Source organism: Polypterus senegalus, chromosome 14, assembly GCF_016835505.1.
Source record: "Polypterus senegalus isolate Bchr_013 chromosome 14, ASM1683550v1, whole genome shotgun sequence".
NCBI lineage: Eukaryota > Metazoa > Chordata > Cladistia > Polypteriformes > Polypteridae > Polypterus > Polypterus senegalus.
The window spans coordinates 79,091,001-79,114,805 of record NC_053167.1 but is presented as its reverse complement, the minus strand read 5'-3'; the positions used below and the strand labels follow the sequence as shown (position 1 = coordinate 79,114,805).

Sequence of the window (23,805 nt, the reverse complement as noted above, 5' to 3'; positions counted from 1 at the left end):
ATTAAGAAAGACATACTATGCCAAGATAGCAGAAGGATTGTAAAAACATGCACATATACCCATAAAGGACTCAGTGAAAATCTTTTTGATCCAGCAATCTATACAGAGAGTTAAGTTTAGAACATTTTACAGCATGTGTTTCACTCACATTGTAGAAGTGTCCATCTGTTCGAGTACCAGGCTGTTTTTACTGGCCATTTTAAACTACAGATCACATACTTTAAAGTACCTTATGAAGGCAGGTAACTCATACAGTATCCTAGATATTTCATTAACAGCTGTGCCAGCACATTTTTCCCATTTTGTGTTTGATTGATTAAAGTTACCAAACAGCAGCTTTCTACAGAGACAAATTTAAAGCTTGTTGACCACAATAGCTTATTACTTTGTCGTCTTTGGTCACACTCCACAACCCCTTTATAGACTTCTTTGTGAAGGCATTTTAAATGTGTTTTAAAATCCACCTGTTCCTTTCATTTTATTGTGTTTCAGATTTCTGTTTTGTTTTTTGTAAGATCATTGGCTTTTTGTTACAGTCTTTGAATAGCTGTGCTCTTATTGTTTGCATTCCCTAAGCCCATTGCCATTCACTTGGCAAACTCTGTAAACAAGCCCTACCTATATAAGATAGATAGATAGATACTTTATTAATCCCAAGGGGAAATTCACATACTCCAGCAGCAGCATACTGATAAAAAACAATATTATATTAAAGAGTGATAAAAATGCAGGTAAAACAGACAATAATTTTGTATAATATTAACGTTTACCCCAGGTGGAATTGAAGAGTCGCATAGTGTGGGGGAGGAACGATCTCCTCAGCCTGTCAGTGGAGCAGGACAGTGACAGCAGTCTGTCGCTGAAGCTGCTCCTCTGTCTGGAGATGATCCTGTTCAGTGGATGCATTGGATTCTCCATGATTGACAGGAGCCTGCTAAGTGCCTGTCACTCTGCCACGGATGTCAAACCGTCCAGCTCCGTGCTACAATAGAGCCTGCCTTCCTCACCAGTTTGTCCAGGCATGAGGTGTCCTTCTTCTTTATGCTGCTTCCCCAGCACACCACTGTGTAGAAGAGGGCACTCGCCACAACCGTCTGATAGAACATCTGCAGCATCTTATTTCAGATGTTGACGGACGCCAGCCTTCTAAGGAAGAATAGTCGGCTCTGTCCTCTCTTGCACAGAGCATCAGTTTTGGCAGTCCAGTCCAGTTTATCATCCAGCTGCACTCCCAGGTATTTATAGGTCTGTACCCTCTACACACAGTCACCTCTGATGATTACGGGGTCCAGAAGGGGCCTGGGCCTCCTAAAATCCACCACCAGCTCCTTGGTTTTGCTGGTGTTCAGTTGTAGGTGGTTTAAGTCGCACCATTTAACAAAGTCCTTGATTAGGACGCTTACAATAGCATGCATTTGTACTGTCTGATTAGATAGCCAAGGCAGTCAGTTTAAAAGGAGAATCGAGAGATGAAACATGAAATTTGAATGTTGCAAAATCAAACTGTATCATTCGTCACATGCAATATGAGAAACTTACCTTCTAGTCAAAGAAGGATTGCCTGCAATGAGTAACACACTAAGTCACACACCAAAGTTTGTTTAGAAGTATCCACAATCACAGATGCACCAGGTACACAGTGCCAGCTATTTCAAGTGTCTTTTTTGTGATCTCCAGGAGCATGGCCTCCATAACCACACCCCAACAATCGAGTGATTCGTCATGGCAGTGGTTCCACAAAATGATAGCGCACATGGAAAACCAAAATGGTGTCACAGTAAAATGATAACATAATAATAATAGTTGCATAATTCCTAAACCTAAATAGGACAACAAATATATAAAAATGATCTCTGATGCTCCAAACCTCCAAATGTAATGCTGAATCTTGTGGAAAAAATTTATTTAAAAGAGAAAAAAAATTAATTTGGCATACATCATAAGAGCATCTAAGCTTTCAGATTTAATATAAGGACAAACGTTATGATTAGAGTTAGTAGGGGGCCAATAAACTTTGCACCATTATTCTGACTTTGATTTTTAGCTTTGTATTTTTGCCTTAGATATACTGTTCTTTCTGTCTCTAATAGTATTCTGACTCTTGCCTGATTAAAGACTTAAATGTAACTTTGTGCTTTGCGCCCTCCTCCAGCATAAGCTATTGTCTATTAGGGAGGAGCAAAAGCTATAAATTCGTCAAAAAATTTGATCTCCAGTTTTTGATGGATCTTGATTTTTTTAGGGTCCCCTAATACTGAAAACATCTAAATCTCAATGAAGGCCGTATGTCTGTCTTTATGTGTGTGTGTCTGTGTGTCACAATTTCTTGAGGACAGTCTAGAGCTCAAACAGCTGGACAGAAAAATACCAAACTCAAAAGTTAAGCGAGATGATGATGTGCTGATTAGGTTTTGAGCCAAATCATGCAAGAGAAAGAGGCACTCTAGAGGAATCCTCAAATACCGTAATTCTGCAATTAATTATGAATTCTTCTAGTCAATTGCTATCGTAATGACCTATTTTATTATCAGAAAGTTCAGCATCAGAGTGTTAAATAATTACTGAAATGTTATAGAATAGTTTGGGTAACATTTTTCCTAGTGTGCAAAGCTCTACTGACGCTCACATCTGAACCTTTCTTGGTCACTATTCTCTTACCAGTTTCTTTTGGATACTATTTTTGTCAAGAAATAAACAAAACAGCATAAACAACTGAAAGTTAAAATGAATAACATGTCTGAACAAAAGAAAATACAATAAATTAATTAAAGATATGTTCCTGAAATTCATGATCTCACAGCACTTTTATGGTTCTTATCCCTGGCTTAAGCATATACTTTTTTAATTGCATCGCTTAATCTTTTTTAAATATTATTTTGTTAATATTGTTGTTTTTGTTTTATTATGTCAATAGTAATGATTGCTATTTTTGTTAATTATTTTGTTTCTGATCCTTTAAATGTTGTTTCTTATGTGCTATAGATTGAGCCTGGGGAGCTGTCCCCAGTACTATTTAAGGAGAAGCAAGACATGTAATGGCTGCTTCAGCATTGAGGAAATTCTCCTTTTCTTTGGTTTTGTGTTTACATTTGGGTCTTGGATGCCAAGTTTTTTGATTTTACGTGCTAAGCCACTGATGTTGGATTTCAGATTAGCTTTCCTCGTTTTCAGTATTGCCTTTTGTTTCCTTTTTTCTTTGCTTCTGCTTTTATATTATTTCTTTGTAAGATTTTGAATTCTTATAACACACTTTTAAAAATTAAAGATATTTGTTTGATTTTTGTGGCTCAGATGTCATGATCAGGCTATATTTTTTACTGTTTTTTACAACTTTTGCTTGACCTGTAAAAACTGTTTACATAGCGTTTGTTTTTTTTTGAAAGTCAAGGAATCTATTAGTAACATTTATTTTTATTCCCATATTTCTTTACTGGTGATAAATATGATTTAATTCCTCCCACGATGCTGTTTTGTCTTTTTTTTGGGTGGTGACATTCTGGGATAGTTTTGTTGACAGTTGCTATACTGTTGCTAAGCTTGATGACTGGGAGTGGGCAATGCATGACATCATTACTGCGACGTCTTAAAAGTCACTGTGCTACACTTCCTGGTCTTAATCTGCCCTCTCAATCACAAATTACGCCAGTGGGTTTGTTTTTTTTTTTTGGCTACAAGTTACTGCTCTGTTCTTTCACCACAGTTCTGGCTACATGCCCCTGATATGACCCCTGTTTGAATTCTGATCTTTCCTGGCTTTCTCCTGATTCCATTCTTTCACTCAAAGCTAGTGTCACTCTGTGCAAGCTGTACACCTGAGTGCTTAAGTGTTTTCCTTCTCCCTCTTTGTGTGTGTTTTGATTTTAAAGCCTTTTGTCCCATTCTTGTTCTAAATTCTTTGGCTCCATTCAATACCAAAATGCCAGGCCTTCAAAAATAGCCAAAAAACTCATCTCACCCCAAGGCCAGCCTGGCTCTAGGGCAATGGGAGGCTCAAAACTTAACTGTCTCAAAATGGAGGTCAGGTTTTTAAAGAGTCTCAACATTTAAAGTAAGTCTCTCCAGGGGAAAAATTATAAAAAAAAAACACTTACTGGGGTTGGAGACAAGGCCACAAGAATTCTTAATAAACTTGAAGGTTTATTCACAAAATAAAATTGAAAAAAAAAACAAAATGCCGAAAAGGCAAAAAGAGGGAACTCTCAGCACATGTTATCCAATACACAAAAACATAAAATGAAATCATTAAAACAGAGGCAAAAAAATGTCAAAAACCAAAGAGTAGCTATAATCAAAAAGGGAACTCACCAAAGCACATTCAAAGAATGACAAAGGAGTGCATTGCACACCAGCCTTTACAGAACTGGGAGCAGTCGGTCAGCTGTGATGGTGAGGTGGCCCCATCTCCTGGGCAGCCACCCACTAAATGCAGCGTCCATAGACATTTAAAGAGAAAGCACATAAATATGTATAAATGTAAAATTCTGATTAATTCTAAAACATGAAGCTTTCGGCATCAGAGGTAACCTACAAATCTGGATCTCAAGTTGGTTAACTGGCAGGTGACAAAACATACAGAAAAGAGTAGTAAGTAAACTTGAGAAATTTGCAGATGATCTAAAATTGGAGTAACGGCAGACACTGAAGGAGCAGTAAAAACAATTTCAGAAAGACTTTGATGAACAGTTGGAAAGTGCTAAACATAAGCAAAAAAGAACATCAGTTATAAATACAATATGGGAGACAATGTCCTACAGGAAGCAACCTCTGAAATGGACTTAGAGGTTTATGTAGACAAAACATTTGTATTATCTAAGAAATGTGTAGAAGTGATTTAAAAAGCAAACAAAATGTTAGGGCATATATTATTAAACCAATGAATATAAATCAAGGGACTTTATGCTCAAACTATATAATGAACTAGTGAGACTGCATCTAGAGCAATGTGTGCAGAAGAGAGCAACTAAATACATCCCAGGACTTAAGGACATGTCATACTGTGACAGGCTTAGAGAATCAAACCTGTTCAGCCCAAGGCAGAGGAGACTGCATGGGGACCTAATCCAGATTTTTTAATTCTCAAGGACATAAATAGATCCTGCAGAATTCTTTCTGCTTAACTGTGAATTACGTATTTGAGGACACCAGTGGAAATTAAAGGGAAATTTAGTACTGAAGCCAGAAAGCACTTCTTTCGGCAAAGATATGTGGGAATCTGGAACAAATTATGGAAACATGTAGTTAAAGCAGAAATCTTGACAAACTTTAAGAAGTATCTGGATGAGAAATTGGGACAGCTTAGCTATTAGCCATTCAAACAAGCTTTCTGGACTGAACAATCTCCTTTCATTTGTCAAATTTCTTATGTTCTAACTGTGTCCAGTGGTATAACTTTACAAGTTATCATGCTACATTGATGAGCCAGGAGGAAGAGGAGACAGATTCTGCTAGAAAATGGCAAGGAGATATGAAAGTAAGCTTGTCTTAATTAGAAAATGGCAAGAGAAAATGCACTGGTGGCTCACAGTTGTTCGCATAAAAGAGAAACCCAGTTGGTATGTCAAAACCTTTCACTTTTCCCTCCAGGTTCATTCAATAGTCTTCTCTGTTACTCATTAACCATCTTCTTCTAAATGAAATTATTCATTTTATTTATGACAGATGAAGTAAACTGCTACTTGGTAAATATTTCCATATATCCATGCCAACATTTTATCTCCAATTCTGCAAAATTGTGGGTTTTTTTTGATATACAGGATGAGAAATATATTTTATTTTTGACTACATTTTTTGTTGCTTACATAAATGCATGTTTCTATAGGAAGTTAGTAGATAAATTAGCTAATTACTTTTAAAGTCAGTAGTAGCATTGCTGCCTCTCAGTAAGGAAATGCTCAGTTAGGTCCTCCCCTGTGTGAAGTTTTCTTGTCCTTCCATGTCTGCGTGGGTTTCAGACGGGTGCTCTGGCTTTACTCCCATAGTCCAAAGACATGCAGGTTAGGTGGATTGGCGATAATGAATTGGCCCTTGTGTGTGTATGTTTGCCTTGTGATGGGCTGCCACCCTGTCCAGAGTTTATTTCTGCATATGCCCTGTGCCAGCTGGGATAGGCTCCAGCTCCCCCTGTGACTCTGTTCAGGACTAAGAGGGTTAGAAAATGACTGACTGACTGACTTTAAAAGTTAGTTTATTTAACTGTTCTTGAACAGTTTTTTATTTATTGGGCAATCAAGTCAAGAAAGAAAATTCTCCCAAAATTTGACTATTTAAATGTGAATAATAGTTTACTTAAAAAGTAAAATTCCCTGACAAAGGATTTTTGAAGACCTTGAAAGCCTCTTAGCCAATAGTGGAAAAAAGCAAAGACCAAAATCATTCAAGTTGTATTTTCCATGGTGCCAGGCAGTTTTGTCAAGACATTTGAAGATGTCTGGTATGTTAGAAAAAATTGTTAACGTTTCATTTCTAGGATTTCAGGCAGCACCAGTGTACTTGTAAGTGGCTTCGCTCAAAGCATAATTTGAAATTCGGTCAGTATTTCCAAAACCATTTCCTGTTATCTATAGCATGAAATGACATCATTCTTTTGTGAGGCTGGGCTGCTCATCAGGCTAGACACTGATTAAAATCATATGTCAACAGAAATAACATTTAGAAAACAATTAGGGTCCTTAGATTTAATGAAGTCCACCCGACGGAGGCGACTAAAGCATGTCTAAATGGGAAATTTAAATAATCTGCGGCCTCTTAATAAAACTCCAACTGTATTAGTCAAGAAATTAGTGTTATTTCCAAATTTAAAGAAAAATATAGAAACTCTGTGATTAACTCATTAATGCAAAAAACAATGTTAACTTTTTTGAAATCCGCAGAATCTAAGATGAATTTATTCACTGAGGATTTTCTTAGATTTGTTTTAGAATGATTTATAAATGAAAGACACTGATTTAAAAGAAAAATCAAACATATTTTTCCTAACAAGAAATTTTTCTTGGTGGTTGAAGATAAATCTGTGACTACTTGTACCACATACCTCATTTATTCTGCTGTGGCCATAGCAAAGAAAAGTTCAAGGTATCTTAACGACATGCTTAGGTCCAGTCCTCTGACTTACCCTCCTGTGTTCAAAGGTCCTTTCTGTAGATTTTTTCCCATGTCACAACTAAAATCAGTAACACCACTGAAGTGCCCTTCTTTCCACACTAATTACTTCTAAACTTTTAATCTCATTAATGAGATCCCACCATACAGCAAAACCAGAGTTACTTATATTATCTCACCTACATTTGCCCCTCAGTTGCTCTTTTCCCTGTAGACAGTTGTTGAATAATCACATTTCATGTTCAGCTTTAATCCTTTTATAATCACTGTAAAAACCTTTTAATAAGATAATTATTATGGGATGGCATTTTGCAACTTAAAAATATCAAGAAGCCAGTCAATTCTTATGCCATTTTCTTATTCCAGTATACTCATCTACAATATGATGCCATACCATCCTGAGTATTGGGATAGTGGACATCTTTGTGTAGCACCCTTACCTGGAAGAAAAAAGTGCAAAATTGAGGTTCTCTATCAGAACAAAGGTTTTTGTAATACAAAATAAACAGAGGATGGAAATAAATAGTAACATATCATGTAATGAGTAAACATGAAAAAAATCCTGTTTACCTCTCTGGGCCTAATTTAACAGGATATTCACTGTGTATACTAGGTGGGGTAACTCATCCACTTGACCATCAACCCACAAAAAAATCACTTTCAAACTCATCTACACCACAGTATTCCACTAACAGATTCTCCATACATTCCCTAGCAGTTTTCAGGCTTCGTTCGTACACAATCCGGAAAATGTCTTGACCTGGAAAATTGTCAAGTCGACATCCCTGGGATTTTTGAACTGGTTTTGTTCACACATAGACCAAAAGTGAAAATTTACTGTTAAATTCCTTGAATAACCTGCATGAGTGAAATTATAATTTTTTCTAAATAATTATCAACCCAAATTTGGCTTACTCGCGTCGGTAATAAAAAGGTTTATGTAAGTAGGAAGAAGATGTCTTTGATGCTTTATCACACCTTAAAGAGAGGTGGACACCCCCCCACGGATGTTCCCATGATCATTAGGTTTCACAGTTCGACATTTGGCAGGCTTTGATGTCTTTGTCACTTTGTCTTGGATAAATGGAACCCCCTGACAACATTATAATACTGTTACCTTTTGTCTTCATAGGGTGTTACTTTGATGTCCTTATCACTGCATCAAGCAGCCAATACAAAAATTGGAAGTATAGATTTTTTCATTCATCCACACAATGGATAGTTTAAAAAGAAAAATACTATTTATAATAAAACAACAGATCATAAAATATTATGCTGATTTGAGACATCAGGTGCCCCCTGTTGTTAATCAACTCTTTTAGTTCTTTATTTGATCTTTTCAAGTAAACACATATAGGAGATTAATTTCTAGCAGTCAGCCTTAAATCAAATATTAGTGGGAGAAACATTATGCTAATTATTACTTTTTTGAATTTTTTTATATAGCAATCATAACTTTGCTTGCAGAGAAACAGCAAATATTTATAGAAAGTATGTCATGTCAAGTTCTTCACATTGAAACTATCAGTTTTTAAACATACAGTGTCTATAAAAACTATTCATCTCTTGGAAGGTTTCACATTTTATAGTTACATACATATTACTACATTGAATCATAGTTAATTTTATTTGGCCTTTTAAACACGAACCACAAACAACGATGTCAAAAATGACCAATAGTGAATGTCTCAGTGAAAACAATCCTGTACAAAGTGGTCTAAATTAATTACATATATGAAACACAAAATAATCAATTACATAAATATTCTCCCCCTTCACACTTAACACTACTAAATCTCCACTGGTGCAGCCAACTGCCTTTACAAGTCACATAAATAGTTTATTGGAGACCACCTGTCTATAGTCAAGGGGTTTCAATTGATTATAGTATGAATGTGCCTTATCAGGAAGGTCCAGTTTATGGTGAACCAGTTCTGTGGCCAATAACACAATGAAGATAAAATGAACATTAAGAGCAACTCCACGAAAGCACAAGTCAAGGGATTTCGACCAAACAAATTCTAGTCACCGAATATGCATTGGAGTCCAATTAAATCAATCATTAATAAATGGAAAAGGAATGTACGTAACCTGTAAGTCTGTCCATAGCTGGCTATCCATAAAACCGGAGTGATCATGCAAGAAGACTAATGAGGGAGGCCAACAAGAGACCAATGAGAACTCTGAAGGAGTTATAGACTACAGTGGATGAGACAGGAGGGACTATGCAGACAACAACTACTGCCCTGGTACTTCACTAGTTGCAGATTTCTAGGAGAGTGACAAATGGAAAGCTACTGTTAAAAGACATGATATCTCGACTAGAGTTTGCCAGAAGGCATGTAGGAGATGCTGAAGTCAGCTGAAAGCAGGTTCTATGATCTGATAAGCTTTATACTCATCTGACTAAATACCGACACTGCACATTATCAGAAACACACCATTCCCTCCTTGAAGTGTAGTAATGCCAGTATAACTGTGTGGAGATGTTCTCCTACACCAGGGTCTGGTTGTGAGGGCTGAGGTTAAAATAAATGCAACAAAATATAGGGACATCCCAGAAGAAAACCTGTTGCAGTCTGCAAGAAACTTGTCCTTTGGAAGATTTGTTTTCCAACAAGACAATGGCACCTATCATAAAGCCAAGGCTACACAGGATTTGCTTAAAAATAGCATTGTTAATGTCAGGGAGTGGCCGAGTTAGAGTTCGGATCTCACACCAATTGAGAATGTTTGGCTGCTCACTCACAATCCCATTGCAACCTGACAGAACTTGAATAGTTTTGCAAAGAAGAATGAGGAAAATGTCATTGCCCTGATGTGCAAAGCTGATGTAGAAAGAGACCTGTTCACACAGTCTCAAGGCTGGAATGGCTACCAAAGTTGCTTCTACTAAATACTTACTTGAAGGGGTGAATATTTATGTAATCAGAAATTCTCTCTTAAGTTATCTATGATTCCCTTAATAACCCAGTTTAGTTTAGGGTTGGGGTATTTGGGAACTATCTTGGTAGTATTAAGTACAATTCAGGAGTTGCTCCTAAACAGGATTACAGTCCACTACAAGGTACACTCATGTGCACACTTATACTTACTAACTTTAGAGTTGCCAACTCTAAACATCAACTCACACATCTTTGACATGCAGGTGGAAACATATAAAGACACAGAGAGAAAGTAATGGCACCATATTGATTGTTACTGGGCTGGAATGTGAATCAAGGACTTTGGAGCAGTGATGTAGCATCACTAACCACTGCACCATCTTTTTTAAAATGATGTTCTATCTAAACTAAAGAATAATTAATATTGCTTAACAAAAAATAATATAGTTAGCTGGTTTTAAATTTGTAGTTGCATATTCCCTCTGTCTACCTTTCAACAAGATCACAAATTAGGCCACAGAGACAAATGGTTCAATAAGTTATTGTTTATTTAGGTAGCACCCTTCGTAATGAAAAATTTTGTGGAAAAAAAAATAACAAAAGTATGAACACAAGATTGCATAGCAAAGCTTTATGAATGAGAGCAGATGTGCATCTAATATAGACTACACAAGAAAAAGTCAATTCTAACAGTAAATGTTAACATCTAAGTCAGCCATATGCAAAGTTAAACCAATATATACAGTACAACAAATACAAGCAAACATACATAAATGAGTATGACCTTGAACATTTGAAAAGTAAATCGTTAGAAGAATGAGAAATAATAATGGAAACTCATAGATTCAAAGAGCAGTGGCCACTAAACTAACTTGCTTTATGTCATTCCTTCTAAAAATGTAAAATACTGAATTACACTAAGATGTATATATACATGCACATTCATTTAGATGTGGATATTGTACATATAAAGTAAATATGCATAAATGTATGTACCTAAAGCATAACAAAAGGTCTTGATATCCCAGTAAACACTGATGGCACCTGCTTAGAAAAGGCCATCCCTGCAAATATGACAACACTAAAGTGAGAGAGGAACGAGGGGAGGCAACGTGAAGCCAACAATTGCTTTAAAAAGTCTTAAACTTCCAGTCTTGCAAGTCCATCCCGCTTATCCTTTCATTTTCTGCCTGGACTATTGTGATGGGAAGCTGCTGCTGATCTCAGTAGCACAGGGAACAAGCCTAAATTGGACACCAGTCCATCACAGGCTGAACACACACATACCCAGACTTACTCACACGTCATTCAACAACAACAAACACTGCATCGTATTGCCCTTTATGTCAGGGGAACAAGGAACAAAAAAAGCCATGATTTATAATAAGAAAAGAATTTAAGAGCTAGAGTTTAGCCTACAGCACATATGGGATCAAGTTGTGGAAAAAGATGTGCTGCTAGATGAAACTAAATTAGAGCATTCTGGATAAAATACAAAGAATTTTGTGAGTTGCAAACCTTATTCTGTCGGTCTCTTCATTGAAGCCACATTGTAGTGACTGTTCTCTTCAGAGGAGAGCAATACACTAGAAACCAAGGAATAATGGCTAGTGCAAAGTAGAGGCAGACACTGAATAATCTCCTTTAGCTTTATAAAAATTGAACATTCAGCAGGATAACAATCCAAAGCACACAAAGCACAGTACAAAGGTTACTTAGGAGTGGCTCAGAAATATAAAAAAATGCTTTGCTTTCCAACCCTATTTGCAATCCAAAATGTGTGGTTCAAAAGCGATGAGCAAAGAATTTCAGTGATTTGGGCCAAATGTGCCAAAAAGAATGTAAGAGCATCACCTCCATAAAGCATGCAGACTTGGTAGAGACTTTTATTACTGAGTTAATTCATTCATTGTCAAACCTGCTTAACTAAAAGCTAGAGACAAATGGAACATTGCCTGTAAGTATGTCTGAGAATATAAATTGAAAGTGCACTAAATTAAAAATGAATACATCCATTTCTAATCCTGAGTCTGTAGATTTTTGACTGTGCACTACACTGTGATCTTTGCCTATTTTTGTTCAGAAAAGCAACAAATAGAAAAGAATGCCAGTGCACTTGTGGGTTGGAAAATTAAGAGCAAGTAAAACAATCTAACAAATTCTCCAAGTTGTGCAATAAACTGTAAGAGATGGACTTTTCCTGCAGACAATGTGGCTTAGCAATTAATGCATTGCCTTTACGTCTGTAGGTTGTCACCTCAGCTTAGTCCAGTTCAAGGCCACTGATGTTGGAGTCTATCCAAGCTCCATGTGTTAGGTAGGAACCATCCCTGGATGGGTCATTAGTCCATTATAACCTCTTTGTTAACAGTGCACTGGTTTTATAAATGGTTGCAAGTATCTCTTGAATTAAAAAAAAATATGGAACAAATTGTTTACAGCGGACTGGAGAGCAGCACATGCAGCAGCAAATAATTTCATAATTGCAAGTGGTGTATTTTTCTTATTGCTTTGATTTGCTTACATTCTTGCCGTGGCCCATGACAGAGGAGATGGTAAGGACAAAAATACAAAAATGATATTGGAAAATAGGTGACCACTAGCAGAACAAAATAAAACAAATATAATGCTGTAACGATGATAATAAAAATAAAAGAAACTGAGAAGTCAGGGGTCTCTGTGACAGCTAACCACCTTAAACCTGTTTAATCCAATTCTGGGATTTGAGGGGGACAAATTATATTTTTTTAAAAATGGGCACAAAGCAAGAAACAGCCCTGATTGTCTGATACATACAATGGTAATTTGGAGTTGCCAATTATTCACATGTATTGGGTGATGTAAGAGGAAAACTCGCCACATGGAAATTGGGAGAACATCCAGGTGTACAATTCAAAACCAAGACACTGAATCTGTGAGAGGGCAGCATGAGATGCTGAGCTTCATTGTTGACAGTCATAAATATAGCAAATGTTATTTATGTCAAATACCCATATCCTCTTATTTTTAAAGCACATATGCATTAATGTTTAATAAAGATTAGGAAAAAAAAAACAAAAAAATGGAAGTCCATATGATTATGAAAACCTATTTTATCCCAAGGTAGCAAATAAGGATCGCATACTTTTTAAATTTTTTCTGAATAGCAAAGACCTTTTAATTTGTACACATCACAGTAGTCATTTTAGAAGATCAAAACTATTATTAAGGTTAATTTTACTATTTATGAGATGAACCCTTACAGCACATCCAATAGGCTTCAACTTATAAATCGATTGACAAGAGGGTGTATTTGTACCCATTTTGGATTTTATGTAAGTGTCCAATTTAGGGAAAATTGGTGTCCATTGATTACATGTGTCGCAGATGGCTGGGCAGGTGACCCAGCTGGGACGCCTCAGAGGACCAGAGTAGGGCTTGCGCCTCCCTCAGACCATGTGGGGGTGACCACCCTGGTGTCTTTGGTGGCCCGTGGTCACCGGCGCGGGGGGGGGCGCCCCAATGCTTTGGGGAAGAAGAACAGGGACACCCGGAGTGCTTCCGGGGATGCACCCGGCACTTCCGCCACACTGGGGCGTGTTGGTGGAAGATTGCCGGGAAACACCTGGAGCACATCTGGGTGATTATAAAAGGGGCCGCCTTCCTTCATTCAGGGTTTGAGTCGGGTGGAAGAAGGACAAAGCTGGAAGGTGAGGAGTGGAGACGGCCTGAAGAAAAGAGGTAGTGTGAGGCCTGGACTTTGGGGAGTCTTAGGGGTTTGTGGTGCACTTAAACTTGTAAATAAAAACTGTAAATAAACATGAGGTGGTGCTTAACAACATGTCTGCCTGTCTGTGTCCGAGGCTCGTTCCACACATGTAGATTGAGTGGTTTGTCTTATTAGTCAGTGGAAGAGCCCTAAGTCGGTCCTTAAAAATTAATGGCTAAATTCCATTTCTAACTGACTATGATGCAAATCTGTAACAGCTGACTAACATGAAGAGTCAATAGGAAGCCCAGCAGAGTGAGTATTAGCCATTCAATTCATATAAGAACCACTTATAAAATATCAGCTCGAAAAAGAAAGTTGTGTCTTGCATGCAATCTTGGGAAAGAATGATACTCTTCACTAGCAAGCAATACATCCCATGCTGCCTTCACAGTGCATCCTCAGTCAACCAATAGAAGAGGTTTTTTAACTAATATTACTGAGATATTCTAAAATCCAGTCATAAACAGATTACACAACTTCTAGTTGTGGGGTGTTTCAGATATGATGACTAAAGTTTCTGATGTCATTGCCGGACCAGGTCAGTTTACATTAGAACAATCTAGACAAGAACAGGCCATTCCACCCAAGAAAACTCACCAGTCCCACTCACATAAGTCTTTCAGAATAACATCAAGTCTAGATTTGAAAGTCCCTAAAGTTCTACACATTATTTTGTAACTTATTCCATGTGTCTATGGTTCTCTGTGTAAAAAAAAAAAAACCTCTGAATTTAACCCAGAGTAAGTTTCCAACTGTGTCCGTCCCCATGTTCTTGTGATGAACTCATTTTAAAGTAACAGTCTCAATCCTCTGTACTAATTCCTTTTAGAATTTTAAACACTTCAGTCGTGTCTCCTCTTGATCTTCTTTTGCTTAAACTGAAAAGGCTCAGCTCTTTTAATCTTTCCTCATAACTAATTCCATGCAGTCCAGAAATCGCCCCAGTCACTTTTCTATGGACTCTTTCTGCACTTCTATGTCCTTTTTGTAACCTGGAGACCAAAACTCCAAAACACAGTACTTCAGATGAGGCTTAATCTGTGCATTATGAAGGATCAGCACAACCTTCTTTGACTTGTACTATACACATCGTGCTGTATAACCTAACATTCTGTTAGCCTTCTTAATGGCTTCTGAACACTGCCTGGAAGTTGAAAGTGACAAGTCCACTACTACTCCTAGATCCTTCTCATATGGTGTACTTTCAATTTTCAGACCTACCACTGTGTATTCATACCTCACATTTTTACTTAATATGTGTAATACATGATCAACAATCACTAGGCTTGTTATATTAAGCAATAGTGCAACGACTTTCCAGCTCAGTTCTGCTCTGCCTTTTTTCCTACTGCCAATAGTGTGCTTAATGATGTACAAAAGGTTAACAGATATGGAAAGTTCAGCTACATTCTCTGCCCTTTTTTCCCCTCATTCTGTTGTGGTGCACTAATCATGAGACTTTACACAGATGAGCTTCTCTTCTATTTGTGAGGTCCAAAACACCCAAATTCCTTAATTTTCTATCACTGTATTATATGCATTGTACTTCTAGATAAGTATGGATTGGTTGTCAGATCTCATGCACACAGACCCGTCTCTATGACTGAAGACAAAACCAAACCTGTTGGATTTTGTCAGAGTGAGCCGTGGACCAGTTGTAGTGAGTTGCTGGGTTTGTTATATTATGCAACTGAACTTTGCAAACGAAACACTGCTGACTGCCTCCAAATTACTAAAGTTACGAAAATGAATTCTACAACTGAAAATCGCAGGAATAGTGGTCAAATTTAAAATGGCCTTTAGAGAAGGTTAAGAAAGCAAATGGAAGGAATGTGGGATATACAGTAGAAGCCTTTAGCTACAAAGTCTCCAAAATGTGGAATGATCTGACTACTAGTTCAAGAAACTTTGCCTATTAATGACTGTGGACCCCAGAGGTTTATTTTCTCCATTAAAGATGTTAATTCCAGCTTTTTCTTTTTTTCTCTTCCATTGTCAACTGGTCACATCTTATTTCTTCTGTTAACAAGAATTAATATCGATATGATTGTGTTTATATTCAATCAATGAGATTGATTAGTGTTTGTATAACTTATATAAATATGTGATCATGTATTACATGTTGTAACAAATTGTACTTTCATTTTAACGTATTAAAAGTATAAATCTGTTAAAGCACTCAATGAAGAGCAATATACAAAAGTAAACTGAATTGATCTGAACATAAGACAAATGAAGTCCAGCTGCATATGCCTATAAACATTAAGAATTATGGGCGATAGGAAAATGAAAGTTGCTGAGTCTAATTAAATTTTCTTTTTTTGGAAAATATAAAGTGTTTGGCCAAAGCTGTCTTAGGCAGAGTCATTAAATTTTAAAAAGATTAGAGAATGACTGGAGTTGAAATCAACTGTGGGCAATTTTTCAAAGACTTGTAATGTCCTGTTAAGGAGTAAGTTTAAGAAAAATGAATTTTGTGTGACATTTTTGAGCACCTTATCAGTATCAACAGCATATGGCCTGAAAGTTTAAAAATTCAAGGGCCCTTTTCTTATTTAAAAGCAAGTATTGAGGCAGAGTCAGAAACGTGATCTCTTTAATCCATGTAATGAATGTATGCTCCATGTGTGCAGAATAAGCCTCAAAGTCCTAGGTAAGTTATTCAGGCCATCATTTATTATTTTATTTTACTTTTCCTTGCTAGTCAGCAAAGGTAATCCACTTCAATAAATCTGTGATTGTCCTTGCCAGAAAACACTCAGCTAAAACAACTTTCTTTCACATTGATTTTTGTAAAGTGTTCATTTCTTTCACATTTGCTCAAACTGTAACAAGTAAATGATGAAATGGCAATTTTAAACTAGTCCAAAGCTGTGCCAAAGTTTGCACTTAGGTTGTTATGAAGATAACAATGATATTTTGGAACACTGAAATTAGTAGGCAGTGTTACATTGAGCAAGCTTCTGTATTTGAGGATCAGACTGCCAAGGTCCCCGCCTTCGGCCACCACCCAACTCGCACTGCAGCCGACCTCCTTGGCCCCTCGCATAGGTGGTGAGTCCATGGGAAGGGGGACCCACGTTGTCTCTTCGGGCTGTGCCCGGCTGAGCCCCATGGGTGCAGGTCCGGCCACCAGGTACTTGCCATCGAGCCCCATCTCCAGGCTTGGCTCCGGAGGGTGGCCCCGGTGACCCATGTCTGGGCAAGGGAAAACGCTGTCCAAATTTTTTGTTCTTCATAGGAGGTTTTATTGAACTGCTCTTTGTCTCATCCCTCACCTAGGACCAGTTTGCCTTGGGTGTCCCTACCAGGGGCATAAAGTATTGGGGAATCCTGTGGGGGGTGCTCCGGGAGTATGGTGTACCAGACCCCCAAATCCAGTGAGAATTGGACTCCGCCAGGGCTGCTCTTTGTCACCGATTCTGTTCATAACTTTAATGGGCAGAACTTGTGGGCACTGCCAGGGCATTGAGGGGGTCCGGTTTGGTGGACTCAGGATTGGGTCATTGCTTTTTGCAGATGATGTTGTCCTGTTTGCTTCATCAGGCCGTGATCTTCAGCTCTCTCTGCATCGGTTCATAGCTGAGTGTGAAGCGGCTAGGATGGGAATCAGCACCTCCAAATCCGAGACCATGGTCCTCAGCTGGAAAAGGGTGGAGTGCCCTCTCAAGGTTGGGAGAGAGATCCTGCCCCAAGTGGAGGAGTTCAAGTATCTCGGGGTCTTGTTCATGAATGAGGTAAGAATGGAGCGAGAGATCAACAGGCAGATCGGTGCTGCATCCATAGTGACGCGGGCTCTGCATCGGTCTGTCGGGGTGAAAAAGGAGCTGAGCCGTAAGGCAAAGCTCTCAATTTGCCAGTCGATCTACGTTCCTACCCTCACCTATGGTCATGAGCTATGGGTAGTGACCAAAAGAATGAGATTGCGAATACAAGCGACTGAAATGAGTTTCCTCCGCAGGGTGTCTGGGCTTTCCCTTAAAGATAAGGTGAGAGGCATCTAGAGGAGTCAGATGAGGTGGCTCGGGCATCTGATCAGGATTCCTCCTCGATGCCTCCCTGGTGAGGTGTTCCGGGCACGTCCAAGTAGGAAGAGGCCTCGGGGAAGACCCAGAACACGCTGGAGTTAATTTGTCTGTCGGCTGTCTTGGGAATGCCTTGGGATTCGGAAGAGCTAGAAGAAGTGGTTGGGGAGAAGGAAGTCTGGGCATCTCTGCTCAAGCTGCTGCCCCCGCAACCCAATCTCGGATAAGCGGAAGAGGATGGATGGATGGATGGATGGATGGATGCATGTTACATTGAGCATTCTGTTCATTTAGATTGAGTAAGCACACCAGTTTAACCCTGGAGCTGAAAATCACCTCCTTTTACTCTCTCTCCTTTATCTTTCTGTATAAAATTTCCAATATACTCATTACTTTAAAGGTATCCATAACTAGAATGTCTCGAACTTTCTGGATTGAAAATACGCGAATATAAAAGCAGCAGCAGTGGCACCACTCGTCATAGAAACAAACTTCAAAAAGAAAAGGAGCTCAGAGTGTCTATCTCGAATATCAAACCAAACCTGGACAGGCTGTGTACTTTAAAGCAGGCACATATTAGTCATTAGTCATCTATGCCTTAGAAATGTTTCATTTTAATTTTAGTTTTAATGCATTCGTTGTGATTATATGCTTGCAAATTTAAATTTGAAATTAAAATGTAAAAAATTAATTTTGATGTCTTGTTCATTTATTCGATGCACCCCCTTGTACAGCTTTCATGCCCCACAGTTTGAGAACCGCTGGGATAGACTCTGGCCACCATGACCCTTAACAGTATTAGGTAGGTCAGAAAAAGAATGGGATGGATTAATTTAAATTATGTAATATTTTATTAATGATGTTTTTATAATTTGTTTTGTGACTTTATTTTCTAATTTAACTTGCCATATATTTAAAATATTCTCATTTTTTAAGCAAATATTTGTTGAGAAATTGAAACATTAAGCAAAAAAAAATTTTCAAATCTGCATAAAGTGATTACATTTTAAATAATGCATGAAGCATCCTGTGCGTCCTGTGATTTTATATTGGCCAATGAATGAAAATCTAAGTTTGGAATTAAGGAGATACAGGCCTTTCTCTGTAGTGCTTGGAGATTATCCTGGATCAGGTGCCTTGTTTCACAGTACTCTACACTTATTAAATGCTATCTTATTATAGTCGTAAGAACACACCGTGCAGACATACAAAGACATATCAATGCTCTTCTGCTCCCTTTACTTTTATTTTATTTTTGAATTGTTCCGCTTAATACATTAGTCTGTTAAAAACTATAAAAATGTCATGGTATGATTTGATCAGCAGTTGTTTTGCTAACAGAGCTTTGGACAGTGGCATTTCTGCATTAATAGCCAGTGAGTAACAACCTCACCGGATGTTTGTGAAATATGACTTATAAGTTTCTCTCAATAATGTAACTTATTATTAAAATGTTTATAATAACCTTCGACTTTATCTTCTGAAGCAATTTTTTCTTTCAGTTTTCCAAAGTATACACATTGGAATTCCTTAAAAAAGATAAAAAATATTGCATTTTGTAGGATATGACAACGCCTGTGTGCTGAAAACTTGTTTCTCGTTCATGGGGCTAGTTTTATTGGCCCTGTAGAGTTTACTGCTGGGTTAGTGTGCACATGTGTACCCTTAACTTTAAAATTTAACCATGGTTTTTCAAGATCTCTGCCCCTTATTAGATGAGGGATCTCTAATACCACATACTCCATAATGGCATAGTGAACATCTTGTGCCATTCTTATTCTGGGCCTGCCCTTTGGCATTAAAATGAGTATTGCCATTTTAATGCACATATGCACTTCTGGTTTGAGCTTTTCACAGTCAATGCTATGAAGTGCAAGCCAATGAAAAATCCAGTACCATTTGCTCCATAGGCAGTAATTTAAATTAAAGAAAGCAGATCAATATCTGGAATGCAATGTGCACGAGACAGTAGGCTGATCAGAACGGAGCTTATTAGCACCCTGATTTTCACTTACCACTAAGGAGAACTGCCTGACGATGCCAAATTTGAAAAACCCTACATGTGTTCCTTCCACTTTGTGGACAGAAAGCCCAGCAATATGAAGCCCCTATTTTAAACAAGTGTGGTGCAGAAAGAACAGGTACATGGAAAATCATTTTTTCAATAGTTTACCAGCTTTGTAGTGTCCAGCATACAGTGATAGCACTCCTATTAGACAGCCCCAGTTGTCTGTTTGAGTTGTCCGTTGTGTGTGTGTAGTCTGCATGTTCTTTTTGTGTTATAGTGGCTTGTCTATTTTCACAGTTCAGTTCTAAACCTGCAGTGTTTCCATTTCAATTTAGGCAGTTTATAGCCACTATATTTTCCTGGAAAACGGGTGGTTGTGACACTTTCAGTTTAGTTAATGTTCAAATCTATACTGATGTTTTTTGTTAGTTGATGCTAATTTCTGAAGGTATCACAATGATAAAATGCCAATTCAGACAGACCAGGCACCAGCATTCTATTGTCTGTTTGATTTTTTGTGATGCAAATGATGTATGAACTTGTATATCTTTAACAAAAGAGGGACAGATATTATCACTTAGATAATTATTGTTTATAATTAATGTTAACAGTAGTGAAGTCCGCATACATAAAGTTATGACACACCAGAATTCTCTTGACAAAAACACCACTGGCTTTGGATATTGAGATTTTCCTGTAGCTGGTAACCATCTAATGCACAGGAATGCCTTAATTAAATGTAATATATAATATATTATTGATATTTCCATGAAACACATATTCATTTCATTTATTGGTGTCCATTGATTACATGTAGATTGAATGGTTTGTCTTATCAGTCAGTGGAAAAGCCCTAAGTCGGTCCTTAAAAATCTATGGCTAAATTCAATTTCTAACTGACTAGGATGCAAATCTGTAACAGCTGACTAACATGAAGAGTCAATAGGAAGCCCAGCAGAGTGAATATTAGCCATTCAATTCATATAAGAACCACTTATGAAATATCAGCTCGAAAATGAAAGTTATGTCTTACAGGCAATCTTTGGAAAGAATGATGCTCTTAACTAGCAAGCAATACATCCCGTGCTACCTTCACAGTGCATCCTCAGTCAACCAACAGAAGTAGAGTTTTTTGACTAATATTACTGAGATATCCTAAAATCCTGTCTTCATTTCAACCCATTAAACCAACATTTTTTTACATATTTTTGAAGTTAAAGGTATATTTCTAAATACCTTTTTATGCCTTTAGAACTATATTAGTCTTTAACATCGCTGATGAGTGTGATGATTAACATATGCTTCATTTTATTATCTCATAGGGGAGACACAGCATTTCCTGGCAACACAGCACATAAAGCAGAAAAAAAACTGCCAGTACTATGCAGAGTAACTGGCATGTCACACATACAAATTGAACTAAAACTTATTATAATATGAAAAGAATTTGCAAACTCTGCACAATGGAAAAGGCAGGAATCAGAAAGTAGTGAGATTTATATTGGTGCTACACGTATACCATATCACTAATAGTAAACGAATAAATTAAGTATATAAAATTGCATGCTGAGCAGCAAAAGTGACAACACAGCACATCAATAGTGAAGATAATAATGCTGATGTGCATCAGTCCATCCTGATAATCTCAATTGTCTCTTGATTTCACCTCAGCCGATGTTCAGGTCTTCAAGAAAATTAAATCATTATTGAAATTGTCATAGTCTTGAATCAACAGAAGTGAAATAGGATGCAACAAGTTCATTTATAGGGATCATGAAGAATGGATTGATCAACAAGATCATGGACAAGAGAATAAGAAGGCTGTAGAAGAACGAGGGTTTCATGATTCACGGAAAAGGAACAAATTCAATTCATGAGAATGATTGCTTTTCTTGTTAATCGTCATTTCTATTACCCAGGAGGATACCAAGGCAGCTGTCTTAAAAATGAAGCTGAGCATCTTATTCACGGGAGATACACTGACTGCTATGCTATAAGTAAGTCTCAACATGACTACCAATATTCTGCAACTATGCACATTGTCACAGTTGTCTTCTGTGTAGCATCCACAGTTTACTTTGTTTTTTCACATTATAAGAAAGTTTAAACAACAATTTTGATATTTTTCAAGTCAAAGTAATTTCTTACAATCATGATATATATAATTTGTCAAGTAAAATTGTTTCCAAAATTGAAGCAATTTTTATATATTTTTAAAAATTAAGGGAACCAGTTTCTCAGCATAAAAACAAAAACCTTAAAACTTACCAAATGCATCCACTTGGAAGCAGCACAGGTTTTGATTTACGAAAAGATGCCTTCTTTGTTTCTGAGTGAAGCTTGTAACAAAAAAAACTATTAAATGGAAGTAATATATTTTATTTTACAGAATTTTACATTCTTGCTCCTGCGAAATGGCTTGGGTGGACTTTTGACACCCCAAACCCCCTTCTCCAAACTCCAAAAGCTTCACGCTTGCATGTCTTTGCAGTTCAGTTTCTTTAATGGTTCTGCCATGGCTTGTAATAACAGACAGATGCATGCTTAAATTATATAATTATTTTTTCCTAAACACCTTTTAACTTATTACATTCTGTGTTATTATTTCATATAGTCTATGGAGCGAGATCCACACCAAGTGGTACAGTCATAATGAAGACCTCTCATAAGAGTTTTATTGTACCTTGTACATATAACAATAAATCTAAACTGTCCTGACTATACTCTACTGGCTATTTTTATAAAAGACTTAGATTTTTGAAAAAGCCAAACCACCTGCACATTGATACGATACTAATTTCACAGAGCCAATCAATACTCAGCATTACTTTTTGTGGTGACTCGTTCATGCTCAATAAATACTGACAAAATGAAAAATGTGGAGTATAGAATAGAGCTAAACCACAATTAAACGGATTTAAAGTGCCTCAAACCAATTATTAAATATGATAGGGTTTGTTGAGTTGCTCTTGCTAAGGAAAGGGTAATAAAAGAATTTAGGACAGCATTTCTGACAGCATTTCCGAATGTGTAAATTTACTGATACCAATCAGTCCATAAATAAATGGGGTGAACATGCAAGCTCCATGCAGACTCAAGTGCTGTGAGGTAGGAATGATAGCTCTGTACTACAATTTCACCTGTGTGAACACTTCTGTACTAAACTTACTAAGCTTGAACCTGAATAGAACTGTATACCTGTAATGTCTGATCACTTTTTCTTACTTCATTGCACACTACATGTGTGCTCAGCCTTTCTCTCGCTAGACTGATGAAGCATACATATATACTTATACATATATATACTAAGAAACGTCCCTTTTTCAGGACTGTGTATTTCAACAATAATGTTTTAAAAATCCAAATAACTTTACAGATCTTCATTGTAAAGGGTTTAAACAATGTTTTCCATGCATGTTCAATTAACCATAATCAATTAATTAACATGCACCTGTGGAATGGTCGTTAAGACCTTAACAGCTTATAGAAAGTAGGCATTTAAGGTCACAGTTCTAAAAACGCAGGACACTAAAGAGACTTGTCTACCGACTGTGAAAAACACCCAAAGAAAGATGCCCAGGGTCCCTGCTCATCTGCGTGAACGTGAATTAGGCATGCTGCAGGGAGGCATGAGGACTGCTGATGTGGCTAGGGCAATAAATTGCCATGTCCGCACTGTGAGATGTCTAAGACAGCGCTACAGGGAGACAGGAAGGACAGCTGATCATCCTCGCAGTGGAAGAGCCCGGATCTCAATCCCATTGAGCACGTCTGGGACCTGTTGGATCGCAGGGTGAGGGCTAGGGCCATTCCCCCCAGAAATGTCCAGGAACTTGCAGGTGCCTTGGTGGAAGAGTGGGGTAACATCTCACAGCAAGAACTGACAAATCTGGTCCAGTCCATGAGGAGGAGATGCACTGCAGTACTTCAAGCAGCTGGTGGCCACACCAGATACTGACTGGTACTTTTGATTTTGAGTCTCCCTTCATTCAGGGACACATTGTGAAACATTTTTAGTTTATGTCTTATGGTGTTGAC

At 37.6% G+C, this 23,805-nt stretch overlaps 1 protein-coding gene across 1 annotated transcript in view; it reads right to left on the bottom strand.

The window, feature by feature from the left end:
- Window positions 1-23,805, bottom strand: part of mettl11b (methyltransferase like 11B) — a 45,083-nt gene that overhangs the window by 573 nt on the left and 20,705 nt on the right. The window lies entirely within an intron of this gene.